The 23,974-nt window shown below is 39.6% G+C and overlaps 1 long non-coding RNA gene across 9 annotated transcripts in view; it reads right to left on the bottom strand.

Annotated features, from left to right (window-relative positions):
• Positions 1 to 4,293: 4,293 nt before the first annotated feature.
• Positions 4,294 to 23,974, bottom strand: part of LOC103878121 — a 198,205-nt gene continuing 178,524 nt past the window's right edge. For 8 of the 9 annotated variants that reach the window (XR_002517446.2, XR_002517447.2, XR_004177979.1 and 5 more), the window contains one exon: positions 4,294 to 6,029. This is a non-coding gene — a long non-coding RNA (uncharacterized LOC103878121). Of the gene's footprint in view, positions 6,030 to 8,391; positions 8,779 to 23,974 lie in introns of those variants that run through there. The other variant, XR_004177981.1, reaches the window with a different exon arrangement.

The following is a 23,974-nucleotide window of genomic DNA, read 5'->3' as shown; positions in this document are numbered from 1 at the left end:
ACTAGTAATAGTTTGTATAGTGTAAGGTTACTAGGTAAAGCAGCCATGGTTTTTAATTCCATGTTGCAGTCTTAGATAATTTGACATCTCTGAGTTCCAGTTTCCTCATCTTCAAAAAGAAGTGAGTGGGCAATAATAGCAGTTATGCATCATCTGAATATTGTAATCCTCATTAGTGATAGACGCTTGGGAAGCATTAAGTTCAGTGCTTGGTACAAAGTAGCCAATTATGTCATTATATTATTAAACTGAAAAAATTTCAATAAAATGATATAATTAAACAACCATAGTTGCTGTAATTCACAAATTAATTGTTGAGGGCAAATGGGTGGATTCTGGATAGCAGAGAAAACCAAATCAAAGCATGGATCAATATGAATAAAACAGCCTCTTATTATCGTGATAGGTTTTTTGCCAGAAGTTTCATATGCATTGTTTTTATTGTGACCTCTTTAGTAATCCCATTTCACAGATAGGAAAACTGAAACTCAGAGAAGTTAGATAAATTGGCTATGATCTTAGGTTTAAAAAGTAGGACAGCTGGGATTTAGCCTTTGATTTTAAAGATGATTGTAGATTTATCATTTGTTTTTATTTACCCACATTACTTTCTGTGTCTTTCTGTCATGTTTAACCTAGGTAGAACAGCCCTGGGTCTGAACTTCCACACTTTTCTTCCTTGTCTAAATTGATAAGATCAATAAACTTGGGTTGCAATTTTTACCCTGAGACACAAACCGGATAGGAAAACCAGAGCTCAGACAATTCTGAGAGTTAAGTAGTAATGAAAAAATGTCAGGGAAGTTCTGGAGACAAGGGGAATGATCTTAGGGTCTGAAGCCTAGAGGTCACATTTCTCAGTGCTAGTTCATGAGTGCTAGAAAAAGCCGTGGCAAGTAGAATGTCCCAGCACTATGAGCAAATTACATTACAATGTACAGAGGATGAGATTGGAGAGCCATCCATGCTGCTTTCTGGAATTCTTACTCTAAGGAGACTTGCCTGTTTTATAATGCCATATTTCTTTCATAAGGAAAGAAATAATTGCTTCAGTGTATTTTCTCTCGGGGGCATTTTTGCCATTTCAGCTTCAAGACTAATCAATTGATGAAGTCATGGCTGTGACAAAACTAAACTTCACATGTCTTAACAGATCTGCATACATAGTAAGTTCTACCTAAATACTTGCGGCTGATGATAGAAAAGTGTGTTCATCTAGAAAGAGCCAGGGACTCGAATTAGGAAGAGCTAAGTTAACATCTTGTGTGTACCAATTCACTTTAAATTTTCAAATATTTCCTCATCTGTATATCGAGCTTAGAGCATTGCTTAGGGTGACAAAAGGAGGTAAGAATTATGAAATTACTGTTCATATTTTTTCCATAAAAATTCTTTGGTTTATTCCTTTTGGTTCATATATGTTACATATTGCTAAAAACAAGACTAAATCTTCACCCAGTAGTTTCAATGCTTGGGTTCTATTTGCAGATTGTCAAAGAAGTCTCTTCCGACAATCCATTTGATAGAACTGCAATACATTTTAGTTGCCACTTGACTTCTTAGGGGCTCTGTTGCCTTTATTTTGGGGATGCTTTACAAAGAGGAGTAGAAATTAAAATATTTTGCAGCTGCTCTGGTTTCTGCAACAGAAACCAGGAAGGCAGTCATCTTTACAGTTTCCACTTCCTACCTGCCACCTCTAGTCATTCACCTGCTCAGTGAATCGCTACATTTCTACTTCCTCGGTACCTATCTTAGCCCTCTTGCACTTTCACAAGGATCTTCAAAATTGTCTTTCTATTTCCAGTTTTATTGCCTTCAAGACACTTCCTTACATTGAAAGTAAAGTGATCACTTAAAGAGCACATGAAAAATACAATGACCACAAGGGTCATGAAAACTCCTTAGCTTAATATCCTTACACAGCTTCTCTTTGCTTTTAAGATAAAACTCCTAAACATCATTACAAGACCCTCTATAGTCTGACCCTGCTCATTTCATCACTTTACTCTCCATCTTACTCTCTGCTCCAGCTCTACTAAACTCCCTGTTCTATGAACTTCCCCTGCTCCCCCTGCCTATGCTGTTAGACACTTTTGTTCTCTCAACTCTTCAGGTCCTGGAGTAAATGTCACTTCGTGGAGTGGTTCACTAAGCCTGAGACCACTGGAAAACCCTCTGCTACACTCTGCTTTATCTTCCTGTACTTCCTCTATTATAGTGTTCCATGCTTTCCACATGTTTAGAACTCAAAAATTCTCCACTGAAAGAAGAATTGGTGAATATGCAAGTTCACTTCCTGATCTTTAAACAGTTTGTATTTTTCTCTCACTTCAGAGATCATCAGTGCCTCAAAGAATTAAAATGAGGACAGTTCAGTCAACAGAGTGACAATATTTTTCTATCTCTAGATCTCCTTGTTCTCAAGAATTGAATAAATAAGTGAGTGAATGAACGAATTTATATGAGTAATACTCAACAGCAGACTTTGCTAGTTCAATTCTCTCTTTCCAGTGAGTCATGACATATGCTCAAATACAGACCAAATAGATAATCAGTGACACAAAAACATACATTTTTGGTTCTAGTGACCAAGCTGAGAAAGTAGAGACTCAAGTTCTTCTGTGACAAGCAGAAGAGTGAATGAGGTCCTTTCATTTACCTTCCCTGACCCTGCTTTGTATCTCTGGCCCCTCAGGTTTGAGTTGGAAAAGATCTGGCTGCTTAGAAAGATGTAAGGCTGAGTTAATTTATAAGATTGTAGACAGCTAGAGAGTTGATTTAATTGAAAGATATAATTACCAGGTGTTGAAGGCAAAGGGGTTCATTAATTTCACAGACACTCTGTTGACTGAACTGTCCTCATTTTAATTTTTCATGACACATCAAGGAGGAAGACAACTGTGAGTCATCAGAATGGACCAATCCTGGGCTTGCAGGCACTTACATCCCACCCCAGGGGCAAGTAATCTTTCAGAAGTAGAAGGCTAAGTTGTTTTCTATTGTTCAAAACTCCTCTTTGTAAAATTCTATCATAATCCTCCATCTACCCTTTGGGCTCCATGAAACCCTTCATAATCTGGCGTTTGTTTACTTCTCCTGCCTTAATATTTGATACCCTTCCCCATTCCTGTTCTGTTTGAAATATTTTGAACGAATAGTAAAACTAATCATTTTTATTGGTATAATAATCATTTTAATTATTACCACTGCTGTTAGTATTTACTACACTCTTAGTATGCACAAAATACTGCTATACGCACTGTATTCACATTAGCTTATGCAGTCCTCCTGACTGCTGTGGTAGGTGCTGTTCTCATTTTAAATGTGAGAAAAATGAGTATGGGACCAGTCAAATTACTTTCCCCAAATCAAGCACCTAATGAAAGCAAACCCTAAGTTGTATGGAGGACCAAACTCTGTCTTTTAAAATGCGAGGGTTTTTGTTGTTGTTATTGAATCCTATCCTACATTCGTCTGTGCATTCTTTGAGGGCAATTGGTGTGTCTCCAATAGCCAGCAGAGCGCTTAGCACTTAGAAGGCCATCAAGGAATCTGCTGGGTGAAGAACAAAGGAACTTTCCTTTCTTTACTCAATTATAGCAGTGCTAGCATCTAGGAGAGAAAGTTTGGCTATATAGTCGTCGTCGTAGCCCAGTTAGAGATGGAAATGGCAGTACTTCCTAAAACAAATGTCTCAAAGGAACAGGGTCCTTGCAGCCAAGTCCACAGAAATGCTCAAAGTAGGATCAGCACAGAATTATTCAAGGACATACTGAGCAGCTTGATGGAAAGAGCTTTGCACACTATTCTGCTTGTCTTGGTCATACAAGCCAGGTATTCTTACTTTAATAATACACTTCCCCCCCCGCCTCCTTGAGATAGAGTCTCATTCTGTCACCCAGGCTGGAGGGCAGAGGCCTGATCTCGGATCACTGCAAACTCCGCCTTCCGGTTTCAAGCGATTCTCTTGCCTCAGCCTCCTGAGCAGCTGGGATTACAGGCCACTGCCACCAGCCCAGCTAATTTTTGTATTTTTAGTAGAGACGGGGTTTCACCATGTTGGCCAGGATGGTCTCGAACTCCTGACCTTGTAATCCACCCACCTCGGCCTCCCAAAGTGCTGGGATTACAGGCGTGAGCCACTGTGCACAGCTGATAATATAATTTTAAAACATGGACATACCAATATTCCTTGAGATATATAAGGTCATCTTATATGCATACAATTAGGAGGTACTCTTGATATTTGCCTGCAGTTTAAAAGATTAACAATAAAAATAGTAATAGTAGTGAAAAAATAAAAATAGTAACACTTTATTACATGTCTACTCTATATCTGATGCTATCCAAACATTACCTGTAGTCTCACAAGAACACTATTAAGCAGAAATTAATATTAGCTCCATTTGACAGAGGAAGAAACTGAGAAATAGCTTGCCCAAGATTAGCTGTAACTTGAAAGAGCAAGAATTCAAATTTAGTTTGTTCTGACTCCAAATTATTTTCATACTGTTTCTAAGTAATTCTCGAAACATCAACATATTTTATCTTAATTTTTAAATAGATTATTTACGTGTGGCTATTAATTAAAGGCTTATTTCACAGAGAATAGTATAAGGATTTACAGTCAAAATATAGAGGCTATTTTGGAGGGAAAAAAATTAGCTTGAGTTTCATGTCCTTGATATTGCTGGCCAAAATTAGCCACATACCTCAGACTACATTGGAGGCAGACAGTTCAATTAACCAAATATGGGGGAAAATAGCATTGATTAAGTAGAAATCTTAAGAAGTGGTTAATTACATTTCCTGGATAACTGAAGACATTTTGTATTTCAGCCCATCTTAATGAAAATCTAAATATATCAGGCCCTTTGCAGAGAACAGATCACAGTGCCTTTCTCTGTGTCCTGGAAGTTTATTTCATCAGGTTTCTCAGAACATATATACTGCATTCTTCAGTATCTCTGCTATAATTGTGATATTTAGTAATGATTCCTAAGGCGAGATTGTTTCCTAAACGTTTGTAATCATTTCATGGTATGACATCACAACACTTGAAAACTTGTGTCACACTCAGGCATCTCTAACAACTGGAAATTTATATAATTTCAATTTCATTCTTCTTAACCTCATCAATGTCTTGTTCTGAACTTGTCTCTGTCTTATCCTGAACTTCATTTAAGTCATTTTGGGGTAACAGACATAGGGTTGTAAATGATTTCCTGGAAGGGAGACTGAGCACAGCCAATCCCCAGGGAGATGCCCAAAACTTCTAAACCCTTGTAGTTAATTTACACAATAGATTCTTGGCATTCATATATTTTTTCTTTCTACTGTAGTAGTTGTGGTTATTTTTAATTTTTCTCAGCTTATATTTAGAGTGTATTAGTTCCTGTGGTTTCAAGCCAAATGTATAATTTCAACAATCAATAAGTGTAGATACGGTGACATTAATATCAGTGCCCAAATCCCAGTTATTCTGAGCCTACTCTACCGTGTTCCCTCAGCCCTGCTTTCAGCAGGATAGTGATGTTTCTTACGGGTTTAGGAGAAAGTTCACTTATTTTCTATTGTTGGTATTCTTCAAGGCTTCACTGCCCCTGCTTCACTGGGCATAGTCACCCTTACCTGCTGATTACCCAAGCCCACAGAGCCAGTGAGCTACACTTTAGTAAGCAGTAGACTACTGAGGGGAAAGAACTTGTCTACAATTCAGACTGTATCAGATGGACTTCAGAGCAGAGTCGCTTGAGCCTGGTGTCTCTCAGGTTTTGCCTGAGCACCATTTCCACATTTTCTGTTTTGCTTAGGAGTTCAAATCTGATTCCTTCACAGGGTGGAAAGAACATATGCCATCTCATCCATTGTCTTCCTCTTCCCCCAGATACTTCGAAGGAAGATAAAGAAAACCAACAGAGACAATAAGATGCTCCTCCTTCATTTAGCCCATCTCACTGTTGACTTCTCCAGAGAAGATGCTGTAACAGAGTTTGAAGAACAAGATCTTTCTTGGAAATCAACACCTGTGAAAGAAAGAGGGTATAAGCAGAATTGTGCAGAGAAAGAAGGTGAACCCCAATGTAGACCCAACAGTGCATCTATCGATGTGGCAAACAGCAAAGTGAATGTTGCTTATCTGACTTTCTACATTGGACCTGTATGGGTAGGCAATTATATCCCTGCCTGGGTGAGTCACTCTATGTAGTATCCCCAAGAAGGGCATGACCTCATCAAGGTAGTTTTCTGCAGTTGAGACAGACCATGAGGATGTCAGATGGAGCTGTGTACTGACAAAACTCCTTGTAATAGAACAGCTACCCCTTCCTTGTTTCCTTTGGCCCTCAAACAAAAAAGACCCATGCAGTTCTTTGGATAGAAATAAATATATAGATATTTGGGTGCTGCCTAAATCTTCTCCCAGAAGCATCTGAGCCCTCAGTTTCCACTGAGGTAAATTTAAAAATTGACTTTTTATTAAATTTAAGAGGGACACATTCAAAGACCTCTCTTTGAAAAACATGAAACGTGCACTACAGAATTCCTAACATTTACAGTAAGTGAAAGGACAGCCCATCTCAGTGATCACCCAGAACTGTGATTGTCCATGTCCTACCCAGACATAGGGTGGAGCCAGAGAACAGTGGTCCACTTAACCAGGCTTGAGTCTGGATTACAGTGTTAGAATACACAGTACAAAGAGATCAGGATTGGAGTGTTGAAATATACATTACAAAGAGAGAAAGCTGGGGAGCACAAGTGTTCAGAGTCAGATTGCTAAGTCAAGGTCATACATACCTACAATTGGAGATGAGAGGGACGGAATCATTTCAAGATGGAGAAATGTTGCTTGAAGCAATATAACACCAGAATGGCAAATTCTAACAAGATTACCTGAAATGTTTTGGCCTCTATCTTGACTTTCATTGGTCTAGTTTCAGCAGTAACATTGGTATAGTCTAACATTTTTAGGAACATACTATGTACAAGGCACTGTGTTGAATCCAGTCTATATATTATTTTATTCATCTTTAATATAAACCTATGATTTGGGAGTTATTATGCCCATCACACAGGTGCATGAATTGATCTCATTTACGTTAAGAATTTTCCCTAAGTCAACAGCTAGTAAACAGTACGACTTCTCTTCTCAGCCAGGTTCTACCGGACCCAAAGGGTACAAAAAAAGACCGACAATTGTGAGTCAGAGTGAAGATTTGGGTTAAATACAAGAAGCATTAAAATGATAAGAGTCATCCAAGCACAGAACTGGCTATCCTGGTGAAGATCTCTCCATCCCTGGAAAGGTTCCAACAAAGATAGGTGGCCATCTGTTATGCACATGGCAGAGGCAGATTCTGACTGGCTGTGTGTGGTTGAACTTATGATTTTACAATACTCTTTCCAATCCGGAGGCTCTAATTTTAAATCCCTGGTAACCCCTGCAATTTCCATTGCAATCCTCTTTCTGAGGCATTATACAGCTGACATGCTTCTCTAATATTTTGGCTTTCTCTTGATGTAGAGTGGATATTTACAGTTAACAATAAAATTTGGATAATTTATACTTTAATACAATTTGTACAGGAAAAAAATAGATGCTTAACTATACACTATGCCAGCATAACCAAGATGAAACTGGAACTTGCTAGTGTTTGCCTCTGTCCGGTGTCACATTCAGAAGAAATTCTAATTTAATATGAACAAATATTTGAAAATTGAAAAGGCTTTTTAAATCTTCAATTAAGTTTCAAAAAAATAAAAATTTACCAAACGTAATACTAAGGAAAAGAGTAACTGCTTAAAACAATTTTCAAAATGTATTTTCCTTAGACTTCAAATGAATGATAGCTGCCCAATAAATATTCTTTTCAAAAGCCCCAACCTCTTCAAACTCCACTCCATGCCAAACTTTCCCACTCTCTTATGAGTCTATCATTTTGCCCTAAGAGCACCTCTCCTCTCTTTCTTGTTTAAAACAAGTCAATGAATGTTTCTTCTTCCTCCAATTCAACGTTTCACTCATTAACTCTTAGAAGCCAGAAAAGAAGGGTCTGAATATTCATGCTTTATTATTAAACTTTAGTGATATCTTTACAGACTCCATCAAAGAGGATAATATGTCTATTGCACCACCTGTAGTTTCTTATCATCTACCACCTGAACCCCTTCTTCCTGAACATTCTTCTCATACTCCTACAGTGGGGTCATGTGAGATCTCCTAGAGGCTCATCTTTGACTGTATCCATTAAAGTTACTTCTAAACAGCCCAGGTATGAGTAACTAAAACCGAAGTCCAGAGTAGCAATCATGTTGTTTTCAGGTTCGGTGACCTCCCAATCCTTATCATAGTGGAAGCAGCTTAGGAGGTGCAGCTTCTGGCTGTCCCTGAAGCATCTGCTTTTGGAGTTGAAACCACTTACCTGTGCCTACCTGGGCCATGCTTTGCAGGATCCAAATTCAGGAGGCTGTAACATGCCCTTAGCACCTCATATTCTCATGTCTTACCTAGAGTTTTAGTCTGAGTTTTGCTATTTCATTTGTTCCCAGGGAAACATTATGGTCACCTTTTTTTCCTTTTTCCCCTTTATCTAATTGGTTTTAGTAACAGCAAGAATTCAGTCATCTCCTCATATAGGCAGTGAAGTCTGAAATAGTTTTTTAACTCTTGGCTATAAATTGCTACTGCGCTGACCTGATCTAAGGAGTTTCTGATCCTCCAAGCCATCTTCCACCACCTGCTGCCCAATTACCAGCTACAGATCTCCCTCCAGTCTAGAAGAGAACACAGCTTATAAGTTACTTTTCCGTCAATGTGCAGATATCAACTAAACACAGACATTTCAGCCCCTGTTCACTATTTCTAGGAGTTTCAATCAGGCAGTTCACCGGGAAAATAGGTTGCAAAAAGTGCATAAATAAATCCTAATCCAGGACGCTATAGACTCTTAATTGCCAACATCTCTCCTCTTCCCTGCACCTCTTGGTTCACTGCAAGTTTACACACAACTCAATGTTTCATTTGTTTGCTTTTTTATTCCCATATTGTCATTATCATGTTCCCTGCACATTATCAAGTTTCTTAGAGTAATAGTAGGCTTGGGGTTATTTTGGTACAAGAATTATAACTTTACAAATATCATATAATTAAAGATTAATCCTGACACAGGCTATCAGGTTTTCCCATTTAACAGCTGAAGTCATGCTGCTCTGTGGCTCTCTCAAAGACAGTTTATAATTCATTAAGCCAACTTTCAAATTATTAAATTCTTGATGAATTGTTTTTAATTTGGGTGAGTCACAGAGTGTTAAATATTGTGCATAAAGTGAGACTTACTGATACTTTATATGACCGTATGTCTAATTTGTGGAATTCAAATCCACATAAAATGCCTATAACACAGATTCTACAATGTGCGTGATGGAGCACCATGGAGCTGGAGCTTAATTCTCAGGGATTTTGTCTCAAAAATGTGTTCCAGGAAAAAGTCTTGAATTAATCCATGATGTCTTCTACTGACTACCTCTTTCTTTTGAGAAAGATCTATAATTCTTTCAGATATTGAACATCCATAGAAACCAGTTTAAAACAATAGACATGTCTAGCCTAAAATGTACTGCAGTAGCCATGGAAATGCATGGCTCAAATCTCCTGCAGAAGAGACAGTGGAGAAGCAATGTCGACAGATAGCCCCAGAGGCTGCTCTAATGAATGTCCAGCACCTCTGATGCCACGCTTTTCATGGGATACTCCCAGTCGATGACTGAGGACAATGAAGGGGCTAATGCAGAGTCCATTTCTGTGCATATCAGGACTCCTCTAACAGGTGATTTGGCCCTTCTTGGAACCTCCTTCAGTCACTTAATTTGAGACTATTCTTACCCAATCCTCTTTCCAAATCCTTCTTTCATTCTCTTCTTCTCTGATGTCAGACCTGCCATCCCAATTGGAATGCTCTCCCTGCCTTCTCCTGCTTCCTCCCCTTTACCCTTCCTAGATATTTCTCCTCCAATAAATCTTTTGGAGAGCTAATCTTATCTCTCCTTCTCCTGCTGTGTAGTCATGTTCTTTTGAATTACTCAGTTTAGTGAACATCCACTTTTTTTTATTATTATTATTATACTTTAAGTTCTAGGGTACATGTGCATAATGTGCAGGTTTGTTACATATGTATACTTGTGCCATGTTGGTGTGCTGCACCCATCAGCTTCGTCAGCACCCATCAGCTGTCATTTACATCAGGTATAACTCCCAATGCAATCCCTCCACCCCTCCCCTCCCATGATAGGACCGATTGTGTGATGCTCTCCTTCGAGTCCATTGATCTCCATTGTTCAGTTCCCACCTATAGGTGAGAACATCCGGTGTTTGGTTTTCACCAGGTGCTTTGCGATGGTTTGCGGGAATGATGAACTTCAGCTGCATCCCGTCCTCTGAGGACACAAACTCATCCCTTTTATGGCTGCATAGTATTCCCGTAAGTTGTATATGGTACTTACATTTTCTTCAAATCCAGTCTGTCACTGAAGTGGACATTTGGGTTGATTCAAGTCTTTGCTATTGTGAATAGTGCGTAATAAACATATGTGTGTGCATGAGTCTTTATAGCAGCATGATTTATAATCCCTTTGGGTATATCCCCAGTAATGGGATGGCTGGGTCATATGGTGCTTCTAGTTCTAGATCCTTGAGATAGCCATACTGTTTTCCATAATGGTTAGCGAACTAGTTTACAATCCCACCAACAGTGTAAAAGTGTTCCTATTTCTCCCTCCTCCCTTTCCTGTTGTTTCCTGACTTTTTAATGATAAGCCATTCTAACTGGTGTGAGATGGTATCTCTATTGTGGTTTTGATTTTACATTTCTCTGATGGCCATTGATGAGCATTTCATGTGTCTGTTGGCTGTATGAATGTCCTCTTTTTTGAGAAATGTCTGTTCATATCCTTTGCCCTTTTTGATGGGGTTGTTTGTTTTTCTTGTACATTTGTTTTGGAGTTCTTTGTAGGTTCTGGATATTAGCCCTTTTTTCCTGATGATGAATTGCAAATTTTCTCCCATTCTGTGGTTGCCTTTTCACTCTGATGGTAGTTTCTTTTTGCTGTAGAAGCTCTTTAGATTTAATTAGATCCATTTGTCAATTTTGGCTTTTGTTGCCATTGCTTTTGGTGGTCATTTTTACACATGAAGTCCTTACTTATACTATGTCCTGAATGGTATTACTGGGTTTTCTTCTAGGGTTTTATGGTGATAGGTTTAACATTGAGTCTAATCCATCTTGAATTAATTTTCATTATAAGGAGTAAGGAAAGGATCAGTTTCAGCTTTCTACTTATGGCTAGCCAATTTTCCCAGCACCATTTATTAAATAGGGGAATCTTTTTTCCCCATTTTCTTGTTTTCTCAGGTTTATCAAAGATCAGATGGCTGTAGATGTGTGGTATTATTTCTGAGGGACTCTGTTCTGTTCCAATGGAATACATATCTCTGTTTTGGGTACCAGTACCATGCTGTTTTGGTTACTATAGCCTTGAAGTATAGTTTGAAGTCAGGTAGCGTGATGCCTCCAGCTTTATTCTTTTGACTTGGTTGTCTTGGAGATCGCGGGCTCTTTTTCATTCCATATGAACTTTAAGGCAGTTTTTCCAAATCTGTGAAGAAACTCATTGGTAGCTTGATGGGGATGGCATTGAATCTATAAGTAGCAGGCGATATGGCCATTTTCACGATATTGATTCTTCCTATCCGCTTGAGCATGGTATGTTCTTCCATTTGTTTGTGTCCTCTTTTATTTCACTTCTGAGCAGTGGTTTGTAGTTCTCCTTGAAGAGGTCCTTTACATCCCTTATAAGTTGGACCCTAGGTATTTTATTCTCTTGGAAGCAATTGTGAATGATTCATTCCTGATTTGGCTCTCTGTTTGTCTGTTACTGGTGTATAAGAATGCTTGTGATTTCTGCACATTAATTTTGTATCCTGAGACTTGCTGAAGTTTCTTATCAGCTTAAGGACATTTTGGGCTGAGACAGGCAGGGTTTCTAAATATACAATCTTCTCATCACCAAGAAGCAGAGACAATTTGACTTCTTCTTTTCCTAACTGAATGCCCTTTATTTCTTTCTCTTCACAGTTGCTAGCCAGAACTTGCAACACTATGTTGAATAGAGTGGTGAGAGAGAGACATCCCCGTCTTGTGCCAGTTTACAAGGAATTTTCCAGTTTTGCCATTGGTATGATATTGGCTGTGGGTTTGTCATAAATAGCTCTTATGATGATGATGATTTTGAGATACGTTCCATCAATACCAAATTTAGTGAGAGTTTTTTTAGCATGAAGGGCTGTTGAATTTTGTCAAAAGGCCTTTTCTGCATCTAATGAGATAATCATGTGGTTTTGTGCTTTGGTTCTGTTTATATATGCTGGATTACGTTTATTGGTTGTGTATGTTGAACCAATACTTGCATCCCAGGATAAACCAACTGATCATGGTGGATAAGCTTTTTTGATGCTGGATCAGTTTGCCAGTATTTTTATTGAGGATTTTTTGCATCGATGTTCATCAGGGATATTGGTCTAAAATTCTCTTTTTTCTTATTGTCTCTACTTGAGCTTTGGTATCAGGATGATGTTGGCCTCATAAAATGAGTTGGGAGGATTCCTCTTTTTTCTATTGATTGGAATAGTTTCAAAAGGAATGGTACCAGCTCTCCTTGTACCTCTAGTAGGTAGCTGTGAATCCCACTGGTCCCTGGACTTTTTGGTTGGTAGGCTATTAATTATTGCCTCCAATTTCAGAGCCTGCTGTTGGTTATTCAGGGATTCAGCTTCTTCCTGGTTTAGTCTTGGGAGTGTAAGTGTGAAATTATCCATTTTATTTCTGTGGTCAGGTGGGTGATATCCCTTTATCATTTTTTATTGTGTCTATTTGATTCTTCTCTCTTTCTTCTTTATTAGTCTTCCTAGCAGTCTATCAATTTTGTTGATCTTCTCAAAAAACCAGCTCCTGGATTCGTTGATTTTTTGGAGGGTTTTTTGTGTCTCGATCTCCTTCAGTTGTGCTCTGATCTTAGTTATTTCTTGCCTTCTGCTAGCTTTTGAATATGTTTGCTCTTGCTTTTCTAGTTCTTTTAATTGTGATGTTAGAGTGTCAATTTTAGATCTTTCCAGCTTTCTCTTGTGTGTATTTAGTGCTATAATTTCCCTCCACACACGGCTTTAAATGTGTCCCAGAGATTCTGAGTATATTTGTATCTTTGTTCTCATTGGTTTCAAGAACATCTTTATTTCTGCCTTCATTTCGTTGTGTCCCTAGTAGTCATTCAGAACAGGTTATTCAGTTTCATGTAGTTCAGCAGTTTTGATTGAGTTTTCATAGTCCACAGAGTTCTAGTTTGATTGCACTGTGGTCTGACAGTTTGTTATAATTTCTGTTCTTGTACACATTTGCTGAGGAGTGCTTTACTTCCAATTATGTGGTCAATTTTGGAATAAATTGCGATGTGAGGTATGAAGAATGTATATTCTGTTGATTTAGGGGTGGAGAGTTCTGTAGATGTGTCTATTGTAGGTCTGCTTGGTGCAGAGTTGAGTTCAATTCCTGGATATCCTTGTTAACTTTCTGTCTCGTTGATCGTATCTAATGTTGACAGTGGGGGTGTTAAAGTCTCCACATTATTATTAATGTATTAAGTCCTAAGTCTCTTTGTAGTCTCTAGACTTGCTTTTACTTGATCTACAATTTGCTCCTGTATTGGAATTGCATATATATTTAGGATAGTTAAGCTGCTTCTGTGATTCGTCCCTTGACCATTATGTAATGGCCTTCTTTTGTCTCTTTTGATCTTTGATGGTTTAAAGTCTGTTTTATCAGAGACTAGGTTGGCCCCTAAACCTTTGTTCTCCATTTGCTTGGTAGATCTTCCTCCATCCCTTTATTTTGAGCCTACGTATGTCTCTGCATGTGAGGGTGGTCGCCATAGTCTAACAGGCTGATGGTTCTTGACTCTTTATCCAGTTTGCTAGTCTGTGTCTTTTATTTAGACATTTAGTCCATTTTACATTTAAGGTTAAGATTGTTGTAGCCGAACTTATGCCATTATGATATTAACTGGTTATTTTACTCATTAGTTGATGCAGTTTCTTCCTAGCCTCGATGGTCTTTACATTTTGGCATGTTCTTTTGCAATGGCTGGTACGGTTGTTCCTTTCATATTTAGTCTTCCTTCAGGGTCTCTTGTAAAGGCAGGCCTGGTGGTGACAAAATCTCTAAGCATTTGATTATCTGTAAGGATTTTATTTCCTCCTTCTTATGAAACTTAGTTTGGCTGAATGCTGGAATTCTGGGTTGAAAATTCTTTTCTTTAAGAATGTTGAATATTAGCCCCTACTCTCTTCTGGCTTATCAGAGTTTCTGCTGAGAGATCTGCTGTAGAGTCTGATGGGCTTCCCTTTGTGGGTAACCCGACCTTTCTCTCTGGCTGCCCTTAAGATTTTTCGGCATTTCAACTTTGGTGAATCTGGCAGTGTATTGTGTGGTGGCTCTTCTTTCAGTATCTTTGTAAGCGTTCTCTGTATTTCCTGAATTTGAATGTTGTCCTGCCCTACTAGGTTGGGAAGTTCTCCTGGATGATATCTGAAGAGTGTTTCAAGCTTGATTCATTCCCCTCTTTCAGGCATCCCAATCAGATGTAGATTTGGTCTTTACATAATCCCATACTTCTTGCAGGCTTTGTTCATTTCTTTTCTTCACTTTTTTCTTTCGTTCTCTTCTGCTTCATTTCATTCATTTGATCCTCCATCGCTGATACTCTTTCTTCCAGTTGATTAGTCAGTTACTGAAGCTTAGCATTTGTCACTTATTTCGTGTCATGGTTTTCATTTCTGTCCGTTCGTTAATGGCCTTCTCTGCATTAATTATTCTGGTTATCAATTCTTCACTCTTTTCAAGATTTTTAGTTTCTTTGCACTGGGTACATAATTCCTCCTTTAAGCTCACCAGAGAAGTTTGATGGACTGAAGCCTTCTTCTCTCATCTCTTCAAAGTCATTCTCCGTCCCAGCTTTGATCCTTTTGCTGAGTGATGAGCTGCGTTCCGCTGGAGGGAGATCTTTGGCTCTTATTTTGAATTTCAGCATTCTGCCCTGCTTTTTCCCATCTTTGTGGTTTTATCCTGCCTCTGGTCTTTGATGATGGTGGCGTACTGATGGGGTTTTGGTGTGGAGTGTCCCTTCCCTGTTTGTTAGTTTTTCCTTCTATGATCAGGACCCTCAGCTATGGAGTCTATTTGGAGATTGCTTGAGGTCCACTCCAGACCCTGTTTGCCTGGGTGTCAGCAGCAGAGGCTGTAGAAGATAGAATACTGCTGAACAGCGAGTGTACCTGTCTGATTCTTGCTTTGGAAGCTTCCTCTCAAGGGTGTACTCCACTGTGTGAGGTGTGGGGTGTCAGTCTGCCCCTAGTGGAGGATGTCTCCCAGTTAGGTTACTCAGGGGTCAGGGACCCACTTGAGCAGGCAGTTTGTCCGTTCTCAGATCTCAACCTCCATGTTGGGAGATCCACCGCTCTCTTCAAAGCTGTCAGACAGAGTTGCTTGCATCTGCAGAGGTTTCTGCTGCTTTTTGTTGTTGTTTGTTGTTGTTGTTGTTTAGCTGTGCCCTGTCCCCAGAGGTGGAGTCTACAGAGACTGGCAGGCCTCCTTGAGCTGGTGTGAGCTCCACCCAGTTTGAGCTTCCTAGCAGCTTTGTTTAGCTACTTAAGCTTCAGCAATGGCGGGCGCCCCTCCCCCAGCCTCATTGCTGCCTTGTGGTTAGATCGCAGACTGCTGTGCTAGCAATGAGGAAGGCTCTGTGGGCATGGGACCCTCCCGGCCAGGTGTAGGATATCATCTCCTGGTGTGCCCATTTGCTTACAGTGCAGTATTGGGGTGGGAGTTACCTGATTTTCCAGGTGTTGTGTGTTTCTGTTCCCCTGGCTAGGAAAAGGGATTCCCTTCCCCCTTGCACTTCCCAGGTGAGGCAATGCCTCTCCCTGCTTCAGCACTCGCTGGTCGGGCTGCAACAGCTGACCAGCACGTATTGTCGGGCACTCCCCAGTGAGATGAACCCAGCACTTCAGTTGATAATGCAGAAATCACCTGTCTTCTGTGTCACTCGCGCTGGGGGCTGGAGACTGGAGCTGTTCCTATTCGGCCATCTTGCTTCGCCCCCCACTTTTAAACTATATTGTCCAAAGAACATAATGGTGACCTCAAGTGGTCTACAGTGTTCCTCTGAACCTAGTGGCCCATGGATAGACCTATGGCACATGGTCACATCGGAGGATCACTCCGGGACCACTGTGGCTCATATTGGATCAGTATTTATCCCATGTGCCATATGACCATCAATTTGGCAGTCATGATGAAAACACATTGTTTGCTCCATTTCAAGATGAGGATTTGAGCTGTGTTGAAGCTGAGCATTGCACTTTTTATCCTAAATCCAAGATGAGTTTTCCATAATGAACACAAACAATATTTTATTACTCCATTGTAATACAATTTTTTGTTTGTTTGTTTGTTTTTGTTTTGTTTTTTTTGAGGCAGAGTCTTGCTCTGTCGCCCAGGCTGGAGTGCAATGGTGCAATGGCGCTATGTCCACTCACTGCAAGCTCTGCCTCCTGAGTTCATGTCATTCTCCTGCCTCAGGCTCCAGAGTAGCTGAGACTACAGGTGGCCACACCACGCCTGGCTTATTTTTTCTTTACTTTTAGTAGAGACAGGGTTTCACCATGTTAGCCAGGATGGCCTCAATCTCCTGACCTCGTGATCAACCCACCTCGGCCTCTCAGAGTGCTGGGATTACAGGCGTGAGCCACCACACCCAGCCTACAATGTTGTCTTTATAAGAAACTTTGATGTGATATCTTAAAAGTGAAATGTATATCTTATTCTGTGGTCATCTGTAATACTTGAAATGAAGGTGTGCATTAAAAAATACCAGTTGTTGTACTTTTTCAACAATTGCTACATACCCTTTCCTTTCTCTCTCCAAACTTTCTATTTATTTCATACTCAGTGCTCATGAATGCTTATATTGTTCTCAATCCCTCCACACATTTTACTAGATCCTTCCTTCTCTCTCAAGAGAAGCCCTATTTTTTCCAGTGTAAACAGAGCTAGCATTTTTGTTTTTCATTTCACACTTTACTCATTGCCGTTTTTTCTTAGGAAACAAAATTTGAGGAAAAATGTCAACATTAGGTATGAACAATTGTCTTTTTTCCCTGTCTTTACCTAAGTAAATGATTACCCACATCTAAGTGCTTTTACTGTAGCATCTTCTCATACTCCTAGCATCCTTTATGCCTGTGAAAAACTCAGACTGACTTTTGGTTCCTTCCAAGTGAGGAAATCATGAAACTAGCCCAAACATTAGCAATTCAGCACCTTTCGTGATGAAAAATCTTTTCATCCAAGAAAATTTAGGAGGCAGCAGAATGTCTGGCCTTGTGGCTAATTCAGCAGTGATCTCACATTCACACTACTGAGGTCTGGCAGCTCAGCTGGGAGTTGGCTAAGGCTAGAAGAGAAAGAAGTACATCCCTGCAGGCTAGTCATGGTCCCCCTCCTGCTATCTCTCCCTACTTCACACCCCATAATCAATCCTGGCCACTATTGCCAGCTTGCTACCACCTAGCCTGAATTGGTATTCTTCCTGCCTTACTAGTCCGCACTTAGATTTATGATTTATTTAGAATTGGATTACATCAAGGCTCAAGGCCAAGGCTCCATAATCCGTCACCGTCTCCAATGTGACCAAACACAAACATTTGTTTTAGCTGCATCAGCATCCCTAAACCCTGCCGAAAGGATACCCATTGTTAATCGCTATAGCAACTACATCCTTTTGTGTTTTTTCTTCCCTAACTGCAACCTCTTTGCCTCCCTCCTTTCTTATTCCAAATGAAAGCATTGACTTCATCAAGTAATAGATATTCATAATTTTACAGAATGGTGGCAAGTGTAAGCTATGCTGTTGAAATACATCACACCCAGGGTTGCTTTGCTATTTGTTTTTGTGCTGAATATCAGCAAGCGTTTTGAGTTATGGGTCTTTCACACATATAAGGAGGAGGAAAGAGATATATGTAATTGTCACCGATATTGATGATGGCTTCTAGCCTGCTGAGTAAAGTTCCATGCAGCAAAATTAGGGTGTTTCTTCTTTAACTACTGTTCACATCTTTTATATTTTATTATTGTTTATTAATACTAGTGAAAAGGGCTACATTTGATATCTCAATGGTTCGTCAAAGTTAACAGAAAGTAAATACTACCTCACCTAAACTTTACAATGTTTTGCCAAATGAGGATATTTATGCTCTGCTTTATTGTTGAAGAAACAGGCTCAGAAAAGTGAAGTAGTGAGCCTAAGCTCACAGAGTTTTTAAGGAATAAAGAGAGAACTGAAAGCCAATCTTCAGATTCTAAGCTGAGAGTTCCTTCTGCTATGCCATCATTACCTCCTTAGCAAAGGAGGCATTTATGTGGACCAATTAGCTCACACATCAATTTAAAACGGACTTTCTGAAGGGCAGCAAGGGTGTATCTCAATGAGATACAGCTCTGTTAAGTTATACAAAAGGGGAAGTACAATGGGTTAAATAAGCAACACTTTTGAGGATCTGAGGCATGCCTAGGCATTGGAAAAATAAATCAAACAACAAATTATATAGGAAATGAAATGGATTGAGGAGCCCTAGCTTCTAGTCAAGCTCTGCTATTAACTCACTGCAAGCTATCTTTCTTCCCTGAGCTTTAGTTTCTTTGTGTGTAAAATGTGGGAGTTGAAATAGGTTATCTCTAAGCTTAAAAACTTTTAATATTGTCCAAGTCTCTCTTAAGCACACATTGCGTGCTTAACCTTGAGGTTGACACCTTCAGGAGTAGAAACAGAAAAAAAAATGGTGTTTCTCTCCTTCATGTGATATAAGATAACTATTGTTCACGAGGCTCAGATAGTGTCACAAACACACACCACCAAACAAAACAATGGAAAGAGTATTTAAGTGTTACATTTTACAGTTAATATATAAGCACTGTAATTGGCCCAAAAAAAAAGGGAATTCAGAGAGAATCAGAATGATCAAGAAAAATATTTATGGTATAAGAAAAATCTCAGCTGAATGATTATGGGTAAGAGAAATTTGAAGCGTAGTGTATTGGTTGGTTCTTGTATTGCTATAAAGAAATACCTGAGACTGGGAAGTTTATAAAGAAAAGAAGTTTAATTGGCTCATGGTTCTGTAGGTTATACAGGAAGCATGATGCTGGTATCTGCTTGGCTTCTGGGGAGGCCTTAGGAAACGTACAATCATGGTGGAAGGAGAAGGGAGAGCAGGTATGTCACATGGCAAAAGCAGGAGCAATAGAGCAAGAGGGGAGGTGCTACACACTTTTAAATGTCCAGATCTCATAAGAACTCACTCATTATCCTGAGGCCTGTACTAAGGTGGGTGGTGCTAAACCATTTGATGTGGTTTGGCTCTGTGTCCCCACTGAAATCTCACCTTGAATTGTAATAATTCCCACATGTCAAGGGTGAGACCAAGAGAAGGTAATTGAAACACGGGGGTGGTTTCCCCCATGCTGTTCTCATGATAGTGAATGAGTTTTCACAAGAGCTGATGGCTTTATAAGCATCTGGCATTTCCTCTGCTGGCATTCATTCTCTCTTCTGCCACGCTGTGAAGAGGTGCCTTCTGCCATGATTGTAAGTTTCCTGAGGCCTCCATAGCAATGAAGAACTGTGAGTCAATTAAGCCTTTTTCCCTTATAAATTACCCAGTCTTGGGTGTTTCTTCATAGCAGCATGAGAATGAACTAATATACTATTTATGAGAAATTCACTTCCATAATTCAATCACCTTCCACCAGGTCCCACCTCTAACATTGGGGATTACATTTCAATATGAGGTTTGGACAGGAACACACATTCCAACTCTTAATATAACAGGTAGGAAAATGAAAGTCCATACCCAATGAAGAAGTTAATGTAAGTGACAGCTCAGTAGAGAGAGTGAACTAGAACATTTCCATCTAGCTATGACTACTGACTTCTCTGTACCATAGCTTTTCTTTGAACTTTTGAAATTGGACCAAAAGTAGTTACAAAGAAGACTAAAATAATCATCCGCCATTTACTCAACATTCAACTTTCAGAAGTTTATACAGAGAGAGGATGTAAAGAAAAGGAAAGAAGAATAGAAAAGAATAAAATATAAAACATAGCAAAATATGGAATTTTAATATTGTAAGGAGATATGATCCTATCTAATCCAATCAACTAAATACATATGGATAAAAGGGGGCCCCCAAAATGAAGTGACTCTTCAATGGCATACAGTAACCACAACCACAATGTACCCCACACACTCTGTGGTCCCCATTATGGTGTTCCTTAACTATTATGGAAGTAGTAAAAGAAAACCAGAAAAGAAGATAGACAAAAGTGAGTAAAAGGAAAGAGAAGGGTGAGGGGAGAAGGACCAGAAAAATATGCCAGTAGGAGTTCCTACGGAAGTCTGTGCTCACCCAGACATAGGAGGGCTAATTCAAAGCCACCCACAACAGCAGGAAACTCGAATAAGGTTCCTGCTCTCTCCTTATTATGTTAAGTTCTTCCTCAAGTATTTAGATGACTGACAAGAAAAAGATGTCACCACAGTTAAAACTTTGTCTATTCATTTGTGTACTTCTGTCTGCAATGGGCCCCCAGTTTGGACAACTTCAGGTGACTAGGCCCTTGAGTCAGAACAAAGCCAATTTCAATGAATGGTGACTTAAACCACTGGTTCTCATTCTGAACATTAAATCACCTCGGAAGATTATTTTTTTAAAATACTCAGTGCTATTTGTTTGTTTGTTTGTTTGTTTTTATTTCCCCTAATGTGCCCCTAAGTTTGAATGTCTTTAGCTTAAGGGAAAAAAAATTAAATTCAGGGTAATCTCAGTCAGAATCAATATCAGATTATCCTATGCAGCTGTATCTAGAACATGAAGAGGTGCTTCAACAGACAGGTATGCAGATTAGAATTAGGGGAGTGTCCTGACAACTCACTCTCACACTGGGAAATTAAGTATTTTAGGGAGCTATGTATCCACATTCTGGGTGATCCTTCTTGTCAGCTTTTAAGACCCTTCCAGAGATGATGAGTTTCCTAAGAAAAAAAACCACAAGAAATGAACACTAAAGCCTCCAGAAAACATTCCCCAAGAAAACAAAATCTCTGTTGAAAAGGACTACTGGGCTCAATAATAATCTGTTAGTTAACGTCTGAATTGCGAAATGTGTGGCCTGCTAAAGGTCACTTAGCCCTGGTGCTGACTGGTTTGAACCAAAAATATGAAATTATTCAAGCAGGAAATGGAGGCCTTGAGCGAACCTCAGCTGGTCAACCCTTTCAGTTTTCCAGGCTGGCCTAGCATTTAGTGGAGCAGGGCTGGCTTTTCTAGAGCCCAGACCCTGGGCCTAACTTGGACCTGTCTTTCTAAGAAGAGTGAGCATGAAAAAAGAGAAAGATGCTTGTGTCTGAATCAGAGGGTGAAGCAGGTTTCTGTGGGTCAGTGGAATTCTTCTCACTGTATTTTGGGCTGAGAACCTCAGCACCTTAAAAAGAGCTGTCAATGCTTCTGAACTCTCATCCACTCTTAACTCTGGAGTCCCGATCTCTCTTCTGGGGAACACTGACCTCAGTCAGCCTCCTTCAATCTAAAGAAAGCTGCACAGAAGCTCTTTCCCCATGAACTGAACAGAAACATCATGGATGAAGGGGATTATGACTGTACTTGAGGACATTCTGAAGGCAAAACATGCCGGCTCCCACCACGGCATATGTAAGGATTCTCTTTCTGAAGAATTCTGAGTTTCATCTGTTGGTCAAATTGATGATGATGGTTCTAAACTATTTGTAAATGCTTACTGTTTGCTGAGCACCATGCTGAGTATATATACACTAACTTGAGAACAATGAAAGCTTTACTATTAACGTGCATTTCGTAAGTATTGAACTGGAAAACTGAACAAAATGTTTTGGAAGCACTCATTAGGGGGTGACCCATTTTTATAAGAAAGTTGTGGAGGGATAAAAGACATTTCACAGAGGCTATGATTTCTGCATTAGGCTTTGATGGTGAGGTATTAAGCTGGGCTGGGACTATTGGTAGAAACATGCTCATTAGAAGTGAGATTAGAAAACTAAATCAAGATTTGTCAGATAATCCAACTGACTTGGAGAGATTGTCTAGCATGGCTTGGGAACACAGCTGGGGCAGCATAAACCACACTGGTCACCTCACTCCCTAAAACCCTTTCATGGCTCCCTGCTATCCTTAGTACAAAGCTCAAACTTCTTAACTTGTAATACAAGGCCTTCAGGATTTTAGTCCGTGTTTCTTTACCTAGACCCATCTTTTCCCTCATTAATGTTAGCTACCATTTAGGCCCATTCTTTTTGGTTTTTCAAACAGTTTGTGTGTTTGTCAATCCCTGCAGCTTCTAAGAGACTTTTACATAAAATAACCATCCTCTTCAATCTTCATCTTGTTGATACCTACTCATCCTTGATATTTCAGTTTAGATAATCACTTTCTTAAAAGGACATTCCTAATTCTTCATATCAAGCTAGCTTTCCTCCTACTTCTCCTTTTATAACATTTATTATCTTCAAAATTACTTTTTCTATCCTCACTAGACTTCAAAATAGATTGTGTCTTAGTTACCAGTGTGCCCTTATTACCTGGCATTTTCCCTAGCATCTAGTAGGTTTTCAGTAATACTTGTTTAACAGAGAGGGCAAGGCAAGATTGCAAAGGATGTTGAATGTCAGGGTCAGGATATTATCCTATAGCTGGCAGGGATATGATGCAGATTGGTTTAAACTAGGAAGAGTGCACTATCGAAACTGAGTGCTGAGAGCTATCACTGTGTAGATGATGCTGGAACGAGTAGAGTCTGAGGCTTCTTGCATAGAGAAATGCCTTGACTATACATCTGATTTTAGAGGCCATATTAACCAATCTATCCCTGGACCAGAACCCTGTGTTGTTACTGCTTTTACTGCAGAAAATGATCCTGCTTCAGCGTCCCTGCCCTATCATGGTCCCAACTGATAAGAAACATAGCCAATCAGGTGAAGCAGGGATAAGGAAGGAAAAGGAAAAACTTGTTCTTCAATCACTTTCAAAATCTCCCCTATGCTTTGATTTGCTTTCAGAGAACACTTTAGCTCAACAAACAATTGCAAACTACTCAGTTGCAAGGTAAAATGAAAAGCCCACAGGCATTAATTATATATAGAGATATTAAAAAAGAAGCTACTGCTTAATTATTGTTTGCAAATCTCGGTATTTAAATTGACTTATTTGCAAATGTCTGTTTAGAAATTGACTTTGTAATTATAAAGTCAGTGCAGGGATGTTTCAGGCCCTGGAGGAGTCTCTAACTAGGAATGATAATGTAACAGCCAGAGTGAGACATTGTGAGCTGCATTTTAATAACTAAAGGTGGTTGGCAGGGGGCTGAGAGGCTTAGTGGAAAATCCCTAAACTGGCAAATGAAGGGGCCAGGGTCTCCCTCCCTTGTTGGCAAGGAATCATTGGAGGAGACATGAGGGGGCAGGCAGGGAGCAAAGAATTTGAAGGTGAGTGAGGCCAGGAGTAACTGGGAGAGAGAACCAGAGTGTGTTGTGTTCTGTGTGAAAGGAGTCCTCCTTGAAACTAATTACAAAGGTTTCAGGAAATTATCTAACACCAATAATGCTCTACCCAACTGTTGAAATCTAGAGGTACTATGGCAATATCATTTCAAACTGAACCGTGTCCCTCCAGAGTTCACATGCTCAAGTCCTAACCCTCAGTACTTCAACTTGTCTCAATATTTGGAAATAGGGTCCCTGTAGATGTTATTAGTTAAGATGTGGCCATATAGAAAT

Source organism: Papio anubis, chromosome 13, assembly GCF_008728515.1.
Source record: "Papio anubis isolate 15944 chromosome 13, Panubis1.0, whole genome shotgun sequence".
NCBI classification, from domain to species: domain Eukaryota; kingdom Metazoa; phylum Chordata; class Mammalia; order Primates; family Cercopithecidae; genus Papio; species Papio anubis.
This window is presented reverse-complemented; position numbering and strand designations above follow the sequence as displayed.